Source organism: Cebus imitator, unplaced genomic scaffold, assembly GCF_001604975.1.
Source record: "Cebus imitator isolate Cc_AM_T3 unplaced genomic scaffold, Cebus_imitator-1.0 Scaffold203, whole genome shotgun sequence".
In the NCBI taxonomy this organism is placed as follows: domain Eukaryota; kingdom Metazoa; phylum Chordata; class Mammalia; order Primates; family Cebidae; genus Cebus; species Cebus imitator.
The window spans coordinates 3,763,938-3,784,631 of NW_016107518.1; the positions used below are offsets into that span (position 1 = coordinate 3,763,938).

General features: G+C 46.4%; 1 protein-coding gene across 1 annotated transcript in view; it reads right to left on the reverse strand.

Annotated features, from left to right (window-relative positions):
* The window catches only part of THSD4 (thrombospondin type 1 domain containing 4), a 660,091-nt gene extending 657,515 nt beyond the window's left edge, over positions 1-2,576 (reverse strand). Inside the window, exon 1 of the mRNA XM_017548142.2 lies at positions 2,551-2,576. The gene's annotated coding sequence lies outside the window, so the exon portion shown is untranslated. The remainder of the gene's footprint in view (positions 1-2,550) is intronic.
* Between the last annotated feature and the right edge of the window lie 18,118 nt (positions 2,577-20,694).

The following is a 20,694-nucleotide window of genomic DNA, read 5'->3' on the forward strand; positions in this document are numbered from 1 at the left end:
AGAAACTGGGTGAGTGGAAGGATGGGTTTTAAGCAGGAAGGCATTGAGCTGGCTCTTGGGTCAATAAAGCAGCCTGGGCTTAGGAAACATGTTAAATCCCCTGATGAAAATTAACCCTGATTCAACCGCGCCCATACAGCACTTTCCTGTCTCCCAGTCTTTCCTCAAGCTCTTTCCTCTGCTTGGCATGTCCTCCCTCCCCACGAGCCTTTCCCATCACCTCGAACTCCTCCTTAGGCTTCAAAGCCCAGTGGTAACTGTCCCAGCTCCTCCCATGCAGAATCAATTTCTCCCTCATCCACATCTCCTTGATGTTTAGCACATCCCCCTTGTATTGTGGTTATTTCTACACTTCCCTTTCTCCCCTGGGAGGTTATTTATCATCTGCTAGCATGTGGACTCCCTGAAGGCAATGATACTGTCTTGTTCACAGCATAAGCCCCGGCACATAGAAACAGTCTTTGGCACGGAGTACAAGCTCAGAAATATCTGTTGGAGAAAAATTAAATAGAAGTGAATACTGGGGAGCCGTTGTGATTTCTTGAGAGAAATGATGTGGTGAAATCAGAATTTTAGAAATATTAATCTGTCAGCATGAAAGAAGACGGATTAAAATGAAGAAAGCAACTCGTGGCTGGGAGTCAAGAGGGGAGATTATTACTGTAATTTGGACGTGGTTGAAGGTGGGGGCAGTGGGAATGGAGACAGGGAAATAATTTCTCAGATATAAAAGAATGTGGAAGGGATTTTGTGATGAATGAGCTATAAATGTGGGGTACAGAACGGGAGTGTTGGGGGCATTTGAACATTGAGACTCCCAGCAATTAGGATAAAAGTGGCACCAGGAGGGAAATGTGGGGGATGGAGAAGAAGGCAATACACAGCCTCTGTCTAGGATAGCTGATTGCAATCACAAGTTTTTCCAGGCAAAAACAAAAACAAACTCCAAATCTAAAATCTCCCCAACCCTAACTTACTCCCAAACTCTGGGCTGTATTTGTCTTTCCCTAACAGCCAGTGAGAAGCATTTCTTCATGGCATAAGAGACTGAAAAGAAAGCAATGCCAGCCTGCTGCCCTGCCCAGTGCTGGGCACGGAGGAGATCACATGAGTTCAACTGGCCAGCTACCCACAAGAGACCAACCCGTTTGCTTATTCAGAAGGGGCTCCAGTATCCTGATCACCCAAGCTCACTTCCCAGGCCCGGACCTCTGGGAAATCCCTCTTCCAGCCCTGCAGAGATTTGTAGGAAAGTCCCAGGATGCCCATCTGCTTCCTCGCATTAATTTCAGGGCTAGGATTTTGTTTTCTAAAGGAATTCAGCTATGATGCCAACAAAAATCTATAGGAATTGAGGAGTTCTGTATTTAAGTCACATTTTTAAAATGTTTGCTTCTTTGTATATGAGACCCAGCAAGACCCTAGTAAGCCCAGTTACTGCATAACCTCCAACAATATCAATCAAGTAGAAGACATGCAGATTTTAAAAGCTGTGTGATCCTGGGAAAATCTTTAGACTGTTCTGGGTCTTGGGTGCCTCCAGCTGTGAAAGGAGGGTTGGATGAGACAATTCCTCAGATCTCTCTCGGGTCTCTATTTCTCTTATTCCAAATTCCAACAGGCATCCAATGATTGCTACCCACGTCGACTTTAGACTCACCGCCCGAAAAGGGCGAAGGGCAGCGTGGTGGGGGTCGAAAAGAAGACAGGAAGAGAAGCAAGCATGCACTTTTAACAGAAGGCAAAGGGGACTGGGAGGCACGGCGCCGGGTGTGAATTGCTTAAAAAACTCTTTAGACCACAAATTCCAGATACTTAGGTGGGCCCGAGAACGCCCTGAAATCCCCTTCCCAGGTCAGGGCTGATGTGATTTCAGAGAAAAAGCAAGCTTAACTTCCAGATCTGTAGAGCTCCAAGGTGAGCTCGCCCTGCAGAAGCTGCTTCCGTACGTGCGCCAAGGGGCCGCAGGTACCGGGGCTGCACTTGAGGAAGCGTCCGGGGTTGGCGGAAACAACCCATCCGCTCGGGCTCCAGGGCTCGCCGGGTGGCAGCGGCTAAGCTGAGACACACAGACCCGAGGCCTCGGGCCGGGCGCGGGGAGCGCTGGCGGAGACTCGCCCGGCTCTGGCGCCCCAGGCGGGAGGGAGGCGAGGCTGCGGTGGGGGGCGCACGGGCTGGGTGTGCACTCCGGCTCCCCCTCCGACCCGCCCCAGGGAGCGCGGGGCCCCGACCCGGGGACGGCCAAGGCGGACGGTCCCTGGAGTTTGAGAGTCGGGGGTGGAGGGGTGAGCGCCGGCGCCAGCGCAGAGCGAGACTCCGGTCAGCACGAGAACCCGAGAAGGAGGCGCAGCCGTCGGCACGGACCGGGCGCGCGCTGGCTCCCCGAGCCCGGAGCGGCGCCGCCCGCGGCGTCCCGGACACACCCACCGGGTCGCCCGCGCCAGCCCGCCCCGCCGGCCAGCGAGCGGGGGCCGGAGCCCGAGCGGCGGCAGCTGGGTTGGGGCCGCGAAGGCGGCGCGCAGGGGGCGCGGGGCGCGCGGCTCTGCTCACCTGGCGGTCCGCGTCCCGGAGCGGCCCCTCGCCTCGCCTCGCCCCCGCGTGGTTCCCGAGCGCCGCCGCATGGACGGCCGCCGCCGCCGCCCCGCGCCCGCCTTGCACGGGCTCCCGCTGCGCCCCGAGTCCGCGTCGGGCTGCGCGGGCGGCCGGCGGCTGAGGCGCGCGCGGAGAGCTCTGGCTCCGAGTTTGCGATCCGAGAGCGGGATCCGCGCTCCCCGCGTCCCTCCTCCCTCCCGCCTCGCGGCCTCCCGCTGTCATCTGGGGCCGCTCCTGCCGCCCCCTGGCGGCCGCCGCGGGAAGGGCGGCCCCCATCCGCCCCCGCGATCCCCTTGGTCGGCAATGGCAGGACGGTCCCTGGGTCCCGGGGGGAAGAGACATCACCCAGTAGGAGGGGGCACGGTCTAGACTGAGCCCCGGGGGCGGGAGGGGGCGAAAGCGGAAAGCAGAGTGCCTCAGGTGGCCAGGGCCGTCTAAGTGAGACGAAAAGGGAGAGGGCGGTTGAGACCAGGCCCTGAATTCCGCCTTCTTCTTATCCTGAGGTCTGTGGGGACCCGTCGAAGGACGGGGGCACAGGGCGGGCGTGGCACGGACGGGGGCACAGCAGTTCCCGCAGCATCAGGATGGGGTGGAGGCAAAGCGGGGAGCCGGCGAGGCAAGTCGTAGCTGTCAACTCCAGCGAGAAGAGGGCGGCGACCTCTCCAAGGCCGGGAAGGAGCCCTGGTCACACACACACACTCCCACGCGAGGCAGGACGCGCTGGGCTCCTCCTGAGGCCAAGGGAAAAGGACAATTTGGAGGGCTCCTCCAAATTCCAACTGGGGTTAGACGCATGGGGAGGAGACACACACGCCCTGACAGCCAGAGCCATGCGGTCTTCTTTCTTGTCTTATTCAGGGTACTATTTTGTTGAGGGGGAAAAAAGTCATCATCATGAATAATAATAAAAATCAATTTTTGATCCCTTCGTTTTACTAATTGGGAAATTATTGCCCACAAAAGGGCACGACCAAAGAGCCGCGGCTAGTTAATGGCAGGAAAATGACTAGGGCCCAGTGTTTTGACTCCTAATTCAGAGCTAAATTCTTTACATTCGAGCCAAGGTGTTCAGAGCTGGGAAGGCAGGAAATAGAGTGACTGACGAACTGTCCCTTCTTTCCTCCAGAGCGGGGGGGGGTGGGGGTGACAAACATTTGAAGAGGCTGTCCTGATACAGGCGTTTCCCTAAATTTGAGTCAGCCTGTTTATCACCGCCTCTAAAGCTTGCCTGCAGGGGCTGTTTTGAAAGTGCAAGTGTTCGTGGAGGTCAATGAAGGAGATGGCAGAACGCAAGCTCCTTGCCCCACAGCCAGGCGGCACGAGGGCTGGGTGCGGTGCGCTTCGTGGGAGCAGCAGGGAGCTCCCAAGGAAGACTGTCCTCTAGACAAAAAAATAATTAACAAAAGGGAAAGCAGCAACCCAAGAGATTAGGCAAAAGAAACACCACTTTGCCTACTACTGGCCCCGAGCCTAGCAGAGCCAGTTCTGACTGATTCAAGAGCTGGTTCCAATGGAATGAAATAATTCCACACTTGATCAAACAGATTGTGATGGAAGGCACCTGGTGTAAATGGGATTAGATTAATTCTGAGTGTCACGAGTCCCATGGGTCCAAATTAAGTCGATCTAACAGCTCTGGTAAATACTGGCCAGTTTAAACCATTTAGAACGGGTTAAAAAAAAAAGCCTGCACAACTTTAGAATGTGCTTAATGTCACTGATTGTACACTTAAAAATGGCTAAAATGGAAATTTTTATGTTATGTACATTTCACCATACTTTTTTTAAAAGAAGGCAAAACTAATAAGACTTGTTCAAACAGGATTGAATTAAATTATTTGGTGCTGAGTGTGGCCTTGGTGCTAGGATTCAAAGATGAAAGGAAGGAAACTTTCCATTCTAAAAGAAACTCCATGTAAGGTGAAGAGGATGAAATATAGTCAGAAACCATACCAGTAGGTGGTAGGTATATGCAGAAGTATTTAGGAGCTCATGTAGTTGTGCCTGCCTCAAGACAGGAAATCTGGGATGTTCTGCTCAGCAGAATCTTAAAGAATGGGGTGAGTTCATCAAATAAAGTCTGGGGTGAACAGCGCTCAGGAGCAAAGGATGTGGTTTTGTTTGGTTTTTATTTTTTAATTTCAAAATCATTTTAAACGAGTTTCACAAATAGTACAAAGAGTTCCCTTATATTCCCCCACCCTCTTCCTCTAGTACTAACATCCTACGTAATCAAAGTATGATTATTAGTGAGCAAACTTGATTCAACAGACCTAGGCTGGCTCCTCAGAAGCGATTCCAGTCCATTCCAACCTTGGTCAAATTGTTTTGACCATATTTTGCTGATATGTCACAGGAAAGTCTTTAAAGTCAAGACAATACTTGTTTTATTTACTTATTGATTTATTTAGAGGCAGGGTCTCGCTCTGTCACCCAGGCCGGAGTACAGCGGCATCATTGCAGCCTCCACCTTCTGGGCTCAAGCAGTCCTCTCACTGCAGCCTCCCAAGGAGCTGAGAGTACAGGCATGCGCCACCACACTTGGCTAATTGTTTATTTATTTATTTATTTATTTTATTTTATTTTATTTTTAGTAGAAAGGAGGTCCTGCTATGTTGCCCAGGCTGGTCTCAAACTCCTGAGCTCAAGTGATCCTTCTTGGCCTCCCAAAGTGCTGGGATTACAGGCGTGAGCCACAGAGCCCAGCCTATGCTCATTTTAAACAAAGAGATATTTACATTATGTGTAAGCATCAGTGAATATTAAGTATGCTGAGGCAGCAAGTTTTGATCTTTCAGTTCTATTATATATATATATTTGTACTTTTAATCCAAATGTGTCTGTTACATATGAATCAGAGGAGCAGGATTTGATCTTTGCGTATAAAATAGCTTAGTAACCCTCACTGGAAGAGACAGCCAGGAAGAATAGGTGCTTCAGATCACAGTCAGAGGCTGACCTGTGGTTACCTAGGCTGGGGGCCTGCCTGGCATGTCAGTGTCATCTGTACACAGCATCTTGGAGGGTGGGTCACCCCTTTGCATATCTGAAGTGATGAACTGCTCACTACCTCATAAGATAGCCCACATTGTTGGCTGGGTGCATTCGCTCGATCCGTACTTTGGAAGGCCGAGGTGGGTGGATCACAAGGTCAGGAGATCGAGACCATCCTGGCTAATATGGTGAAACCCAGCCTCTACTAAAAATACCAAAAATTAGCCTGGCGTGGTGGCACACACCTGGAGTCCCAGCTACTTGGGAGGCTGAGACAGGAGAATCGCTTGAACCTGGTAGACAGAGGTTGCAGTGAGCCAAGATAGCGCCACTGTACTCCAGCCTAGGCGACAGAGCAAGACTCCATCACAAAAAAAAATATATATATATAGCCCACATTGTTTTTAGAGGCTCCTTGTTAGAAAGTCTGTTTTAATTTTGACCTGAAACCTTTTGCCCTGTGATTATTATCCATTGGCCTTAAAGGCAGCTCCTAAAGGGACAGAGAAGAAACATAACCCCTCTGTCATGTGTCAGCTCTGTCTAGTAAGACAGCTCTAGCTCACACCTGTGGTCCCATTATTATTATGAATTATTAATAGTGCCCCCCTTCATTCTCTTGTCCTAGATAAGATGAAAAATGATACATACTACACCCTATAGAAAACTGTCATAACCCCAGTCATTGACCAGTCCCTGCCTAGAACCACACCCACAGAGCGTTCAGCCATTTCTCCTGTGGTTCTCAGCCTGCAGCACAGCGTCTGCAGGTGGTGAGGGCTCCCAAATGTCTGAGGAATGAATGGCTCACTGTTGAGAGCAACTTCCTGGGACTTCAGAGCATATGGAACTGGAATAAGAGCAAAGTGTGAAGACATTACAGGAAGGCAATGCCGGACAGTCAGATGGACCCTTTGGGGTAAACTTTTGGAGAACACAGTTTCCTCACTTACAAGCACTGAGATTGCCTGAGAGGGGAGTTTGTTTGCCTGTGTTCCAGAGAGTTGTGTCCCAGCAGGGAAGGAAGCCACTCTGCTAGCATTTGGAGTAGCATTCCTTACTCTGCCAGCATTTGGAGGTGGGATGAAAATGGACCTGCATTCAATGCCCTAATTTCAGGCTCCAGAGAAGGTACCAGGATCCATCACGAAGCTTGTAAAACCGTGCCTTTCATTTTCCTGGTTGTAAACCTCTGTGGACTGTAAAGTCAAGGCAAGCCTGTGCCCAGCACATAATAAGAAAATAAAGGAAGCATGGTAAACAAAACAGAACACTTTGAGAGCTGGTCAGCCTGCTGTTATTTTGAACTGTTTCTAAGAATCTCAGGGCAAATGCCCTCCCCTGCTGGCCTCCTTAACCCAGTCCTTTTTCTTCCCTCCTTCAGGGACTCTGGGATGCTGACCTACAGTCCGAGTTCCCGTGCCCCTGCCTGGGACTGACTCTCTACTTGACCTGTAACCCACAACTGGGCAAGAGAAAATCCTGCAGCCACAGCTCTGAGGACATGAGCAAAATGGTTTCCAGACAGAATGTCAAGGATTCCCAGGAAGTGTCAGGGAGTCTTCAGGCCACACTTGAGGTTATCTCATGCTCTTTCCCTTTTCTGCTTCACTCTCATCCTCTTTCTCACCCTGCATCTGGTCAGCGGAGATAGGAAGGTACTTGTTACCTGGTACAGGACAACTTTTGGAATCCCAGATATTCAGATTATTTCCCCTTTTCCTCTTTGTAAATGATAACACTCACAGCCAAGAGGCACAACCCAGATCGGAGGCTGCTTCTCCTTAGGACTTGCAGAGAGAAGGAGAAGGCGGGCCTGGCAGCCTCCAGCCCACAGGCTCCCTTTCTCCTCCTGGAGATGATTAACCAGGCGAGAACAATGGAGATCTGCAGCATGTGCTGGTGTGCGAGTGCCTCCTCTCTGCCAGCAGGACTGATCAGACGCTCCCCATCTGTCCTATATTTACTGAGGCCAACTATGAATGACTAAAAGGAGGATGAGAAAAGTCACCCAGAGTCAAAGGGAATAGCATGGGAGACTGTTCTAGATAGAAGGAAGCACCTTTGCAAAGGCCCTGAGGAAGGCAGAGCACGCTCAAGGGGCAGAAGGGCTATGTTGCCTCACAATCCACAAGAGAGAGAAGGTGGGGAAGCGAGGCGGGGTGGCCTGGGGTCTGACTGTGCAGAGCCTACTGGGCCCGTCCCATCAGAGCAGATACAAGACTCTGGCTGGAGCAGGCCCTGGAGCCCATTGCTGTCCTGGAGGCCTTTGGGAGACCCGGGGTTCCCAGAGCCCCGGGAAGAAGTAGGGGACAGCTTGAGGTAGTGGCTGTTGATTGGCTGGTATGGAAATACATCATTTTATAAATGATTGAGAAAGCAGTGTTCTGCAATTCTATTCAATGCCAGTGCTGCTTATGGCCATTTTTATGAGTTGTGTTATTATCTTTTCTTTTCTTTTTTTTTTTTTTTTTTGAGATAGAGTGTTGCTGTATTGCCCAGGCTGGAATGCAGTGGCACAATCTCGACTCAGTGCAACTTCCACTCCTGGGTTCAAGCGATTCTCCTGCCTCAGCCTCCAAAGTAGCTGAGATTACAGGTGTCCACCACTATGCCCAGCTAATTTTTGTGTTTTTAGTAGAGACGGGGTTTCACCATGATGGCCAGGCTGATCTTGAACTTCTGACCTCAGGTGATCCACCTGCCTTGGCTTCCCAAAGTGCTGGGATTACAGGCGTGAGCCATCTTGCCTGGCGACCTCATCTTAACTAATTATATCTGCAATGACCTTATTTCCAGGCCAGGCTGGTCTCGAACTCCTGACCTCAGGTGATCTGCCCACTTTAGCCTCCCAAAGTACTAGGATTACAGGCTTGAGCCACCACACCCTGCCCAATTGTATCATTTTCAAATGAGCAAGAGGAACCCTCTAAGGGGGTTTAAACAGGGGCTGATGTAATCAGATCTGTGTTTTTCCAAAGGGAGAAAGGGGCAAAAAGCCCATTTGTTCTTAAAAAAAAAAAAAAAAAAAGTAATACAAAAGCATCATTCCATAATTCTCTTGTAATAAAAAAAAATAAATGCAAACTAAAGCAAATCCATCATTCTGAAAGAATGTCCTGCATCTGCCCTCTTCCTGGGAGACTCTCCTAATGAGGTCCTGTCCTTCACCCATTGCTCACACTGCCGCCTGGTACCTCTTGTGACCAAGACTGCAAATCTCCAAGACCACTGGTGCAGGGTGGGAGAGCTCAGCCACGAAGCAGTTTCTCTGTTGGAGGCTAATCAGCTTACATTGTGCTTGAAATTGCCGGCACCTTGGCGTTGTTGGCAATTTTCCCTCTTCAGCAAACTGGTTTTCTTGTTGAATGAATTAATTTTTATAAAATCTCAGAGATAGGGCATATCCAGTGAACACTGGCCAGATATGGCTTATGTACAAAACCTGGGCACTGCAAAGAACAAAGTCATGCAGTCTCCAACTTCATGGCCTTGCCTTTCCTCACTCACCTTCATCCTGCCTCTCTTCAGCACACAGAGCACCTACTATGTGCCAGTTGTAATGGCTCACCAGACAATGCCGCCAGAGTGTTCCTGCAACCCACATCCCCCCCCCTTTTTTTTTTGAGATGGAGTTTTGCTCTTGTTGCCCAGGCTGGAGTGCAATGGCATGATCTTAGCTCATTGCAACCTCCGCCTCCTGGGTTCAAGTGATTCTCCTGCCTCAGCCTCCCGAGTAGCTGGGATTACAGGCGTGTGCCACCACTCCCGGCTAATTTTGCATTTTTTAGTAGAGACGGGGTTTCCTTCCCCATGTGGATCAGGCTGGTCTCAAACTCCCCATCTCAGGTGATCCACCAGCTTCGGCCTCCCAAAGTGCTGGGATTACAGGCATGAGCCACAACGCCCAGCTTTTTTTTCTTATAATGTTTCCTTTCACCACTCTGTCTGTGATGGTGGAAACTTTTGCTTAGGAGCAGCAGTGTGGTGTCATAAAAGAAAGCACTTAGTCCCCCAAACACTATACCACCGTTACTCTGGCCATCCCATCGCAGAAGTCACCAACCTCTGAACTGCAGGCGCCTCATCTACGGAATGGCAAGAACCTAATTATACCTGTTGGGAGAGAATGGGACAGGCTCACACCACCTCTTGCAGCCCCTTCCGGTTCTCAGATCCACAAATCTCTCAGAAACGCCGCAACAGGGAAATTATGTGGCTCGTTTTGGATCCATCTGGGAAAAGATGACATACTCAGAGAAGTATGTGATTTCTTTTTTTAAAAAAAATTCAAGCTGCATTTGGAATAGCTTCTTTTACTCCCTGTAATGCAGAGAATTACCATGAAGCTATCGTGCCACATCATGGCTTCAGGACAAAACTCCCAACGACCGTATCTTGAGTCACTGAGACATTGACAGAGCTGCTGTGTTTGTTGATTTGGGTAGCAAGAGAGAACTACTGAGTGGGTGACCCCGGAATGGCTCCTCTGTTCCTCTGGAATTAGATGTTCATCCAAAAGCTACGGGATCAGTGTTCAAGGCCAGCTCCTTCTTAAGTTCATCTTTCCCTCATGTAAGATCTCAGAATTCTAGAGGTGGAAGAGAATATTTTCTTTTATTCAGATTAAAAAATAGAGGCCCGGGGGAAAAAAAATCAGTTGCAGACATTCACATCGTGAGTATGTGGTCGATCTGAAATAAGAACCCATCTGGTGGGCCTTGAGCTATTCCAGTGAGCCCCTTCCCATTGTCCTGTCCCCTCGGAAGTCCATGGGTGGAGAAAACCAGGGGCCTCAGGCTGTCAGAAATAGCCATGGAAACTACTAAGGACATCTTGGATTACAAATATCATACACATGAAAGCCAAGGATCTTCCCTGCTCAAAGCATGTTTAATCTAATCAGGTTATTCCTTTTCTTCTTTGGAGTTAAAATAGAAGCCTGCGGCTCCTCCCTCATGGGCTTGTCCCAAAGCTTCACCCAGCAGTATGGACCACAGTCTCTGCTATTACCCATGCTGCTTTCCAGAACTCAACCTCTTGCCAGAAATCCCCTTCTACGAACCTCAAGTTTGTTCTGGAAGAGTTCCAAGGTCTGAGAAGCATTTCTTCTACGGCACAGGGACGGGTCCCACCTCCAGGGCCCAGCAGCCTGAGCCCTACAGTGGCCACCTCACCTCTCATGTCTCCATTGGAAAGAGCTGTACCTATCCTTGTATCTGCCAGCGAGCAGCCCATGTGGAGGTGGAAGGCATCAGAGGAGGCAGAGGAGCGCTGCATTGTTTGCATGCTTCGGGGGCAGGTTTCCTAGGAGGAGGAGAGATGGAAGGCTGCAGAGTAGAATGGACAGAAAACAAAGCAGTGATTTGGGAAGAAACAATAGCACCTGGTTTCCATCTGGGTACTAGCCTTGTGACCTTGAGCAGTCGCTCGACCCTGCTGAGCCTCAGTTTCCTCCTCTGCAGAGCAGGCCTGACACTCACTCACTGCTGACTTCTCTGAAGGTGGGGAATGGGGAGAGAACAGTCTCGTGCTCTGGGCCATCCCCGTTAGCATCCTCAGTCTAAGAGAAGTCAGGCTGTGTGCTTGGTCCGTCCCTTTTGCCTGGCTAGCTATACTGCCGTTCTTCTGTTGTCACGGGAACATTCCAAAGGATGAATGAAGGGTATGGGATCAAGCAGAGGCAAACATGAGCAAGGACAAGCGTGTAGATTAAGATACAAACTTCTCCTGACCCAGTCCTGTGAGTGGAAAATACCACACAGTGGGAAATAAAGCAAATCACCCTGACATGCAGTCAGATATTGTGGTGTAGGTCAATGGGTGGGCCAAAAGGCTTGGTTTTCTTTCTTTCTTTCTCTTTCTTTTTTTTCTTCCTTTCTCTTTCTTCCTTTCTCTCTCTTTTCCTCCCTCCCTCCTTCCTTCCATCCATCTTTCTTTCCTTCTTTTTAAAAACAAGTTGTTGCAAAAGGAAAGAAAAAAGAAACACATTGTTTCTTTTTAATTGATTAAGCTAATTGGACGGGTCAAACTTTTTACTGCTCAGCATGTGAAGTTCCCTTGAAGCTAATAAGAACCCTCTTCTGGATAATGGTTTCATGAAGACAACACAACAGGCTGTGAAAGGCACATGGGTTTTAGGGTTAAACAAATGTGCACTTGGAGCCTTGCTCTGCTAACTTCCTGACTGTGTGACTTTGGAAAAGTGACTTACTAGTCTGAGTTTTTCAACTCTCATGTGACTATAATGATTCCAGAGGGCATGGTCGTGGTAGTCATGACTGAAGTTCACCAATCTGCCTTCAGGGACAAGAGAGGATTTCACTTCCCCTCCCTTTGAAGTTAAATGTGGCCACGTGACTTGCTGTGGCAAATGGAATGTGACTTCTCTTTTTATTTTATTTGTTAAAGCTGGTAGCTGCTTGAGGACTCCATGTACAAATCATCGTGTTCCCCCCAACTGGTGCTAGGGTTGTGGAATCCTTGGTTAGCCTGGGTCTCAGAGGACTGTGATCCACAAATACGCCCACCATTCATTGCATGTACAGCATCAAATCTCCCACTGAGGTTTGAGTCTGTAACTGCAGCAAAACTAGCATATCGTGACCGATATAATGGTTGATAACAATAAAATATGATGACCTTTGTAAATACAACTTAGCAATGGCAAAATGATCCGAAAGCCTTGTTATTTTAGTGTTCAGAGGGAATCGTGTTGATTATTGGCCCAAGTTAAGGGATTCCTGCATGGATCAGGCAGGCTGCAACTTTACCCCAGCTCATTTGTCTCCACCAGGGGCCAGAATCAGGAAAATCTGAAAAAAGTCCCCCAGCAGATCTGCCACGGTACCCAAATCCCAGTTCTGCCTTTGAGTGGGCTCCAGATAAAGGACAATCTGTGTGCTGAAATGGGGAGCTTAGGGAAATTCATCAGGCTCTAGGAGTGGAGAATACTCAAGAATGGTGGGGAGGCGCAGTAGTGGGAGGGTCCTGAAGGGCAGCGCTGTAGAACTGAGGCCTGTGTGGGGTCGAGGTGGGAAATCCTTGAAATATGAAGGTTAAATACACAGTGCACGAGGTCCCTGGCGCTCTTCTCCCACCGTGACACACACCCTGTCCCCCCATAATAATTTTCTCCTGCAGACCTTCCACGACAATTTATTCCAAGTCATTCTTTCTGCCACCCAAGTCTGATCTCTGACCCTCGACTCCAGGCTCCCATTTCCTGGATATTTTGGCAGGTGCTTCAAGTGCAATGTGTTATGGACAGAACAGATCGCTTCCTGTCCCAACACCCAAACCCTCTCTCCTATTCCACACGCCGTATCTGGATGAAGAGCTGTCATCTTCCCAGTCATGCAAGCTCATCATCTCAAGAGTGCTCGTGGCCTTGGAATACTCTTTTTTCCCTACTAATATGAAAGGGGAAAATGCCAACCAGAAAAACAATTGAAGGCCTCATGCAGGCCAAGTGAGGTTGTGGTGCAATCTTGGTATGGATTTGTTCTTTCGAAAATTCATCTTTGGGTGGAATGTCTCTAATTGTGGATTCAGAAAATAGGATGAAATTTAGAGAAAAAGAAAATAGGATAGTGTAGTGCAATTTGAAGTATGTTTGGTCTTTGTCCCTGGTCCTGGCACAGAGAATCAAAAACCCTTGGAATTTCCTCAGTCATAGGGGTATCCTTTCTTATTCTGAGGGTGCCCCTTTGGAGCACACCTGAGTTTATGCTAATGAGATAATTTAGGGTGGGACCGCAGATAGCCTTAGGATGAGACTGGACACTAGAAAAACTAAGAGATTAGAAGGTTGAAACTTTCTGCCTTACCCACTGACCTCCAGGAATGGGATGGGGGGAAATTAAACTCCATAAAAACTCAGGGAGAGCAGGGTACCCCAATTCCACAGGGACAAAAGCTCCTATGCTTGGGACCCTTCTACACCTCACCTAAGTATGTCTTCGTCAGTATCCTTTATAATAAACCAGTAAACAGCCTGAGTTATGTGAGCTATCCCAGCAAAGCGTTGAACCTGAGGAGGTGGGTAGTAGAAACCCCAATTCACAGCTGGTTGGTCAAATGTACTAGAGACCTGGGCTTGTGATTGACATCTGAAGTGGAGGCCAAAAACTAAAAATAAAATCCTAAGCCCCTCAGTCACTAAACAGGCCCCCTCTTGGCTAAGGGGACCCTAGAAAATTCATAAAAATGGAATTCCCAGCCACGACACAAAGGGAGGTGATATATTCCCACCCTTTTGGAATTTAAGCACAACTGACCACCATTAGTGTTAAAATACAGATCATAAGACTAACAAAACAGACTCACTGTGACAATAAGATATCAAGATATAAACAGGACATAAAGCCATGCCAGACAAGGGTTAAGCCACTCACCCCTACGGGTCACTCTGACCTCCAATATTGGTTCACACACTTACTTAACTTAAAACATTCTTTTCTGTTGACTCCCAATTTTTATACAAAGCTTTACTCCTTTAACCAACTGCAAATTAAAGATTCTCTGAATCCAACTATAACCTGTAAGCTCCCACTTCAAGCTGTCCCACTTCTTCAGGCCGAACCAATGTATACCTTCCATGTATGAATTTATGTCTTTGCCTGTGACTCCTGCCTCCCTAAAATATACACAACCAAACTGTAATCTGACTTGTCACAGACACACTTTCTCAGAACCCATTGAGACTGTCCTCTGGGCCATTGTCACTCACATTGGCTCAGAATGAACCTCTTTAACACATTTTCAGAGTTTGCTTTTTCCATTAACAGGGCAATCTTGTGAGACTGAGACCTAACCCTGTGGGATTTAATGCTTAACTCCAGGTAGACACTGTCAAAATTGAATTAAATTGTAGGGCATGCGGCTGATGGCAGCAGAATTGGAGAATTGCTTGGTGTGGAAAAAAAAAAAAAAAAACCCACACAGTTGCTGTCAGAAGTATCGTGTGAGTGAAGAGAAACAGTCTGTTTTCTCCAGATGGATTGCCTAATTCTTTCAGGCCATATAATAAAGTGCTATTGCTGGTCAATAAGTTTGTCTTTTATGAAACTTTGCTGGGGGAGGGGACAATAAACGCCACACATATAAACAAAGATATCATTTTGCACATAGAAAATAATTGATGATTTAAAAAGCAAAAGGAGAGCCTTATTCTAGAAAAGAAGGAATAAGGAAGGACATACTAAATGTAACTATAAATCCTGGACAGAATGGATGGAGGAGCTATCTGCGAGTTCTGAAACATAAATCATAGCAGGTGGCTTTGGGAAGGAGACCAGAATTCAAAGTTTCACTAAATCTGTAGTGAGTTTACCCTTTTCTTCCTTCCAGTATCAGCCATCTAGACTAAAAGGCAGCCAGAAAGCCAGAAGTGTGTGCCAGAGGAAGACAGAAAGAGCTCCAAGAGAAGTCCTCTTTTTCTGGTCTAAAAAACAAGAAAGGAGGCTCTGAAGAGTCAGAGGGAGCGTGGGGTGCAGGGGGAACCCCTGATTTTTATTAATTTTTCCTTAATTCCAGCCTCAGCCTACAGGCAATCTTGTAGCAGCAGTGATGGAGGCAGGGGCTGAGGGAGTGGGGGTGGGGCTGGGCAGTCATCTAGGATTCCAAGAGAGGGGAACTATTGTGTTTGACTGGAGGAGCAGTATTCACAAGAGTGTGCAGCAAATCTTTCTTCCTTTTTTTTTTTTCACCTTCTCTCCTCCTGCCACTTGACTCCAGACACAGAAACACTCATGGTAAGTGTGGCAGAGCAGAGAAACTAAAGCCCAAGCTTCCTCCCTGGAGGGTTAAAAAGGGAGGCCTCAAGGAGCCAGAGGGCACTGGGGAGATCACAGAGAGTAGGGAGCTTAAGACAGAAAACCTACAAACTTATGTTTGAGCTCCTGGGCTCACCTCCAGGCTGCACACGTACGGATCTGATCCTAAACCACATACCACATGTTTGGAGAACTGAAACTGCAAGGTAGACCCCAATCCAGGCCCATGACTGGCCACTGGGTGGCACACACAGGACTGATCTGAATAGCGCTGCACTCTGAAAACAGAAATGATATTGAAACCACAGCCTAAGAGGCAGGTTTGAACTTGCAAAAATAATATAATCTGTTTCATTTCCTGGAAACAACAACAACAACAAACCTTCTTTTTAGGATTTAAACCAGACCTGGAGTCCTGTAAATATTCAAAATGTCCAGGACATAATCCCAAGTTCTCAGCATGTAAAGAACCATGAAGGTCTCAACTGACAAGGAAAGTGACAATCAACAGACACTAACCCTGAGAAGATACAGATGTTAGAATTCTCAAACATTTTTTTAAAGCAGCAATCATAACCATGCTCCATAAAGTAAGGGCAAGTGCTCTTGAAACAAATGGAAATATAGAAATTCTCAGGGGGAAATAAAAGAAGATACAAAAACAGGCAAGGTGCAGTAGCTCACACCTGTAATCCCAGCACTCTGGGAGGCCAAGGCGAGTGGATCACCTGAGCTCAGAAGTTCGAGACCAGCCTGGCCAAAATAGTGAAACATTGTGTCTACTAAAAATACAAAAAATTAGCTGGGTGTGGTGGTGAGCACCTGTAATCCTAGATATTCAGGAGGCCGAGATAGGAGGATCTCTTGAACCTGGGAGACGGAGGTTGCAGTGAGTCAAGATCATGCCATTGCACTCCAGCCTGGGCAACAAGAGTGAAACTCTGTCTCAAAACAATAACGAAAACAAAAACAAGTGGAAATTTTAGAACAGAGAAGTATGCTAACTTAAATTTCAGATTCACTGGATGAAAACTAAAGATAGATCAATAAAAATTATCTAATCTGAACAACAAAGGAAAGAAACTTTAAAAAGACACCCAGCAGAACCTTAGGGGCTGTGGGAAAAAATGCCAAAAAGTTTAATATTTGTGTCATTACACTCCTAGAAGGAAAGGAAAGAGGGTGTTGAATGGGAAAAATGTATTTTAAGAAACAACGGTGGAAAAACTCATCCCATTTCACAAAAGACATGAACATACTGGAGACTAAAGAAACTGAGTGAATCCCAAACAGGATAAAATCAAAGACATCCACACATTATAATCAAATTTATGAGAACTATTAAAACAAAGAAAATACCCTGAAAGCAACCCAAGATAAATGACTAATTTCAGGTAGTGAAAGAATGATCTAAATGACTGTGCATTTCTCATCAGAAACCATGGAAGCTGGAGGGAAGGAGAATAACATTTTTAACATGCTGAAAGAAAAGAACTATCAGCCAGGCGCGGTGGCTCACCCCTGTAATCCCAGCACTTTGGGAGGCCAAGGCAGGTGGAGCGCCTGAACTCAGGAGTTCGAGACCACCCTGGGCAACATGGTGAAACCCCATCTCTACTAAAATACAAAAAATTAGCCGGAAATGGTGGCATGCACCTGTAGTCCCAGCTACTCGGGAGACTGAGACACGAGAACTGCTTGAGCCTGGGAGGCAGAGGTTGCGGTGAGCTGAGATCATGACAGTGCACTCCAGCTTGGGCTACAGAGTGAGACTCTGTCTCAAAACAACAGAAAACTATCAATCCAAAATCCTATATCCAGTGGAAATGTCGTTCATAAATGATGATGAAATAAGGTTCTTCTCAGATAACGACAAAGTAAGAGAATTCCTTGATGCCAGACTTGTTCTATAAGAAATGCTAAGGAGAATTCTTCAGACAACAAGGAAATTAAATCAGAGGGAAACTTTAACAATAACAATGAAAGAAGAGCAACTGAAATGGTAGCTATCTGGAAAAATAGAATAGAATTTAAATTACTTGAAATATGTGAAAGCAAAAATTGTAACACTAATGGAACTTTCAATGTATGTAGTCACATAATATATAATACTGTAATGACGTCATAAAAAGGGGATGCCAAAGGTACCTATATGGTGAGAAGCTTTCCGTACTCTACTTTAAATTGTAAAATAGAATTCTAAGTAGACCGTATACTGTAATCTATAGAATGCCTATGAAAATTTTTTCCAGAGACATAGTAAAAAATCAATAGAAAATTAAAATAGATGACAGAAGTATTCAAATACTTCAGAAGAAAGTAGGAAAGGGAAAATGAAAATCAGAAGAAATAAACATAAAATATATGATAAAACAGTGATCTAAGTACAAACATATGAATTTTTTTTTTTTTTGAGACAGTATCTCACTGTGTCACCCAGGATGAAGTGCAGTGGTGTGATCACAGCTCACTGCAACCTCAACTTGCCAGACTCAGGTAATTCTCCCACCTCAGTCTCCCGAGTAGCTGAGACCATAGGTGTGCATGCCACCATGCCTGACTATTTTTTTTTTTTTTTTTTTGTAGCGACCGGGTTTTGCCATGTTGCCCAAGCTGGTCTCGAACTCCTGGGCTCAAGTGATCCAACCTCCTCAGCCTCCCAAAGTGCTGGAATTAGTCATGAGTCACTGCACCTGCCCTCAATTTTTACATTAAATTTAAATGGTACAAACACGTAAATGATATAAATGTTAGGTATCTGTTCCTGTGTAAGAAATTATCATCAACTTAGCTTAAAATAATATGTTTATTATCTCCATTTCTGTGGGTCAGGAATCCAGGTATGGCTAAAAACTAGGTCCTCTGCTCCAGGATCTTTCATGAAGCTGTAACCAAGATGTTGGCCAGGGCTGAAGCCGCATTTGAAGGCTTTACTGGGAAAAAATCTGATTCTAAGCTCACATGCATAGTTGTTGGGACAATGTTATTTCTTTTGGGCTGTTGGACTGAAGGCCTCAGTCTCTTGCCCTGTGAGCCTTCCCAACATGGCAACTTGCTTCATCAAAGCCAGCAAGAGAGTCTATGGAAAAAGACTGCTAGCAAGACAGAAGTTACAATCTTAGATAGTATAATCACAAAAGCGACATTCCATCACCTTTGCCATATTCTATTGGTTGGAAGCAACTCACAGGACCTCTCCTCACCTGTTCATACTTAAGGAGTGGAGATTAAGCAACAATATAAATCCAAGAGGTAGGACTCAATAGAGGTCATGTTGGAGTCTGTCCACCAGCCCTACCAGGTAAAAGACAGAGAATGAATAATTTCAAAACAAACAAATAAGCAAAACCAAGACACAACTACATACTGCCTAAAAAAAAACCTCACATTTTTATTTTTTTAATTTTTTGAGACAGCATCTCCTCTGTCACCCAGGCTGGAGTACAATGGCACAATCACGGCTCACTACAACCTCGACTTTCTGGGCTCAGGTGATTCTTCCACCTCTGTCTCCCAATGGAACCACAGGTATGTGCCACCACAATGGGCTAATTTTTATATTTTTTGTCGAAAAGGGATTTTACCATGTTGCCCAGGCTGGTCTCAAATCCCTGGGCTCAGGCAATCTGCCCCCCACTTGGCCTCCCAAAGTGCTGGGATTATAGGTGTGAGCCAGCATGCTCAGCAAAGTCCACTTTATAATAATATATCTATGATCAGAATAAAAATGAAAACATGGAAAACTAAACCACATAAACACTAATCAAAAGAAACCTGGAATATTATTTTATTGTTAAAGTAGACTTTAGAACAAGGAAAATTACCAAGGATAAAGAGGACACATGGCATAATAATAAAAAGAGCCAATTCACTGAGAAGACATAGCAATCCTAAATGTGTGTGTACCTAAAAACAGAATTTCAGAATATAAAACCCAAAAACTGAGAGAACTGAATGGAGGAATGACAGGTCCATAGAGTTGAAGGCATCAAAGCTCTCCCCTCAGTAATTGATAGTATAAGTAGACAGAAAATCATCAAAGACATTGAAGAACTGAGCAACACCACCAACCAATTCTTATGGACATATACGGGTCACCCAATGGCAGAATGCACATTCTTTCAAGTGTACATGGAACACTTTGGGTATCTGATGCACAACACGATTCCTCCCCAGACCATCAGGAGGCAAGGTCTGTGGCCAGAGAAACAGAGAAGTAGTGATCACGGGGTGGAGTAGGTGGTATTTTCTTACTTCACCCTCTGACCCATCCCTGGCTCTCCTGAAGGTTGCTGTGAGACCATGGTGGGTACAAACTGCAATGAAAAGCTGGTTCTGATTTTAATCCAATTGCAATCAGTTTAAACAATTGAGAACAAATTTTATTTGCATACAATTATTCAAACAAGTTTGGCTGGATCAGATCTGGATTGTAGGCTTACAGGCGTCTGGTTTTGAAACACAAAATCCAGTATTTTCTGCCCGGGGAAATATATATTTTTACGTAGTTAATATAAATTGCCTTTTCACTTCAGTCTGACTGTTAATTGCATTGTAACTTAACTTGTATTCTTATTGGGTCTCTACATGTTTTCTTTCCACTTCTGTACTAGTTTACCATTTGGAGAGGTAAGTATGACCATGTATCAGTCCAGATCGTTCCTAGGCAGTCAACATAATTCTGCATTCATTTTCACACTGCCCATCAGCCAGGAAGTCTGTGACTAAGTAAAAGTGATAAATGTCTTTCCCTATATCCAATGATGATTTAGTTCATAAATTTTTAAAATAAAAATATCGGACTAGGTGCAGTGGCTCATGCCTGTAATCCTAGCACTTCGGGAGGCTGAGGTGGGCCAATCGTTTTAGCCCAGCAGTTTAAGACCAGCCTGGGCAACACGGTGAAATCCAGTCTCTACAAAAATTACTAAATCCTGTCTCTACAAAAATTAGCTGGGTGTGGTGGCACTGGCCTGTAGTCCCAGATACTCAGGAGGCTGAGGTGGGAAGATCACCTGAGCCAAGGAAGATAAGGTTGCAGTGAGCCACGAGCGTGGCACTCCGGCCTGGGTGACAGAGCAGGACACTGTCTCAAAAAAAAAGAAAAAAAACCAGTGAAAGAATTTTTATTGGAAAGTTATACTCAGGTTATAGAAGAACTATTCCGCAGTTCACATAATCAACCTATTTACCATAAAAGCAGCACTGCTTTGGACACAGTGTGCTCACAGATCTGGAGAAACAATTTCCCTTTGAAAATGTGTCGTATTCTGGGTCTGGCTCCTATGATGTCATGCAAATGTATTGTCCCTGTGAAAAAAGATGTTTCTCC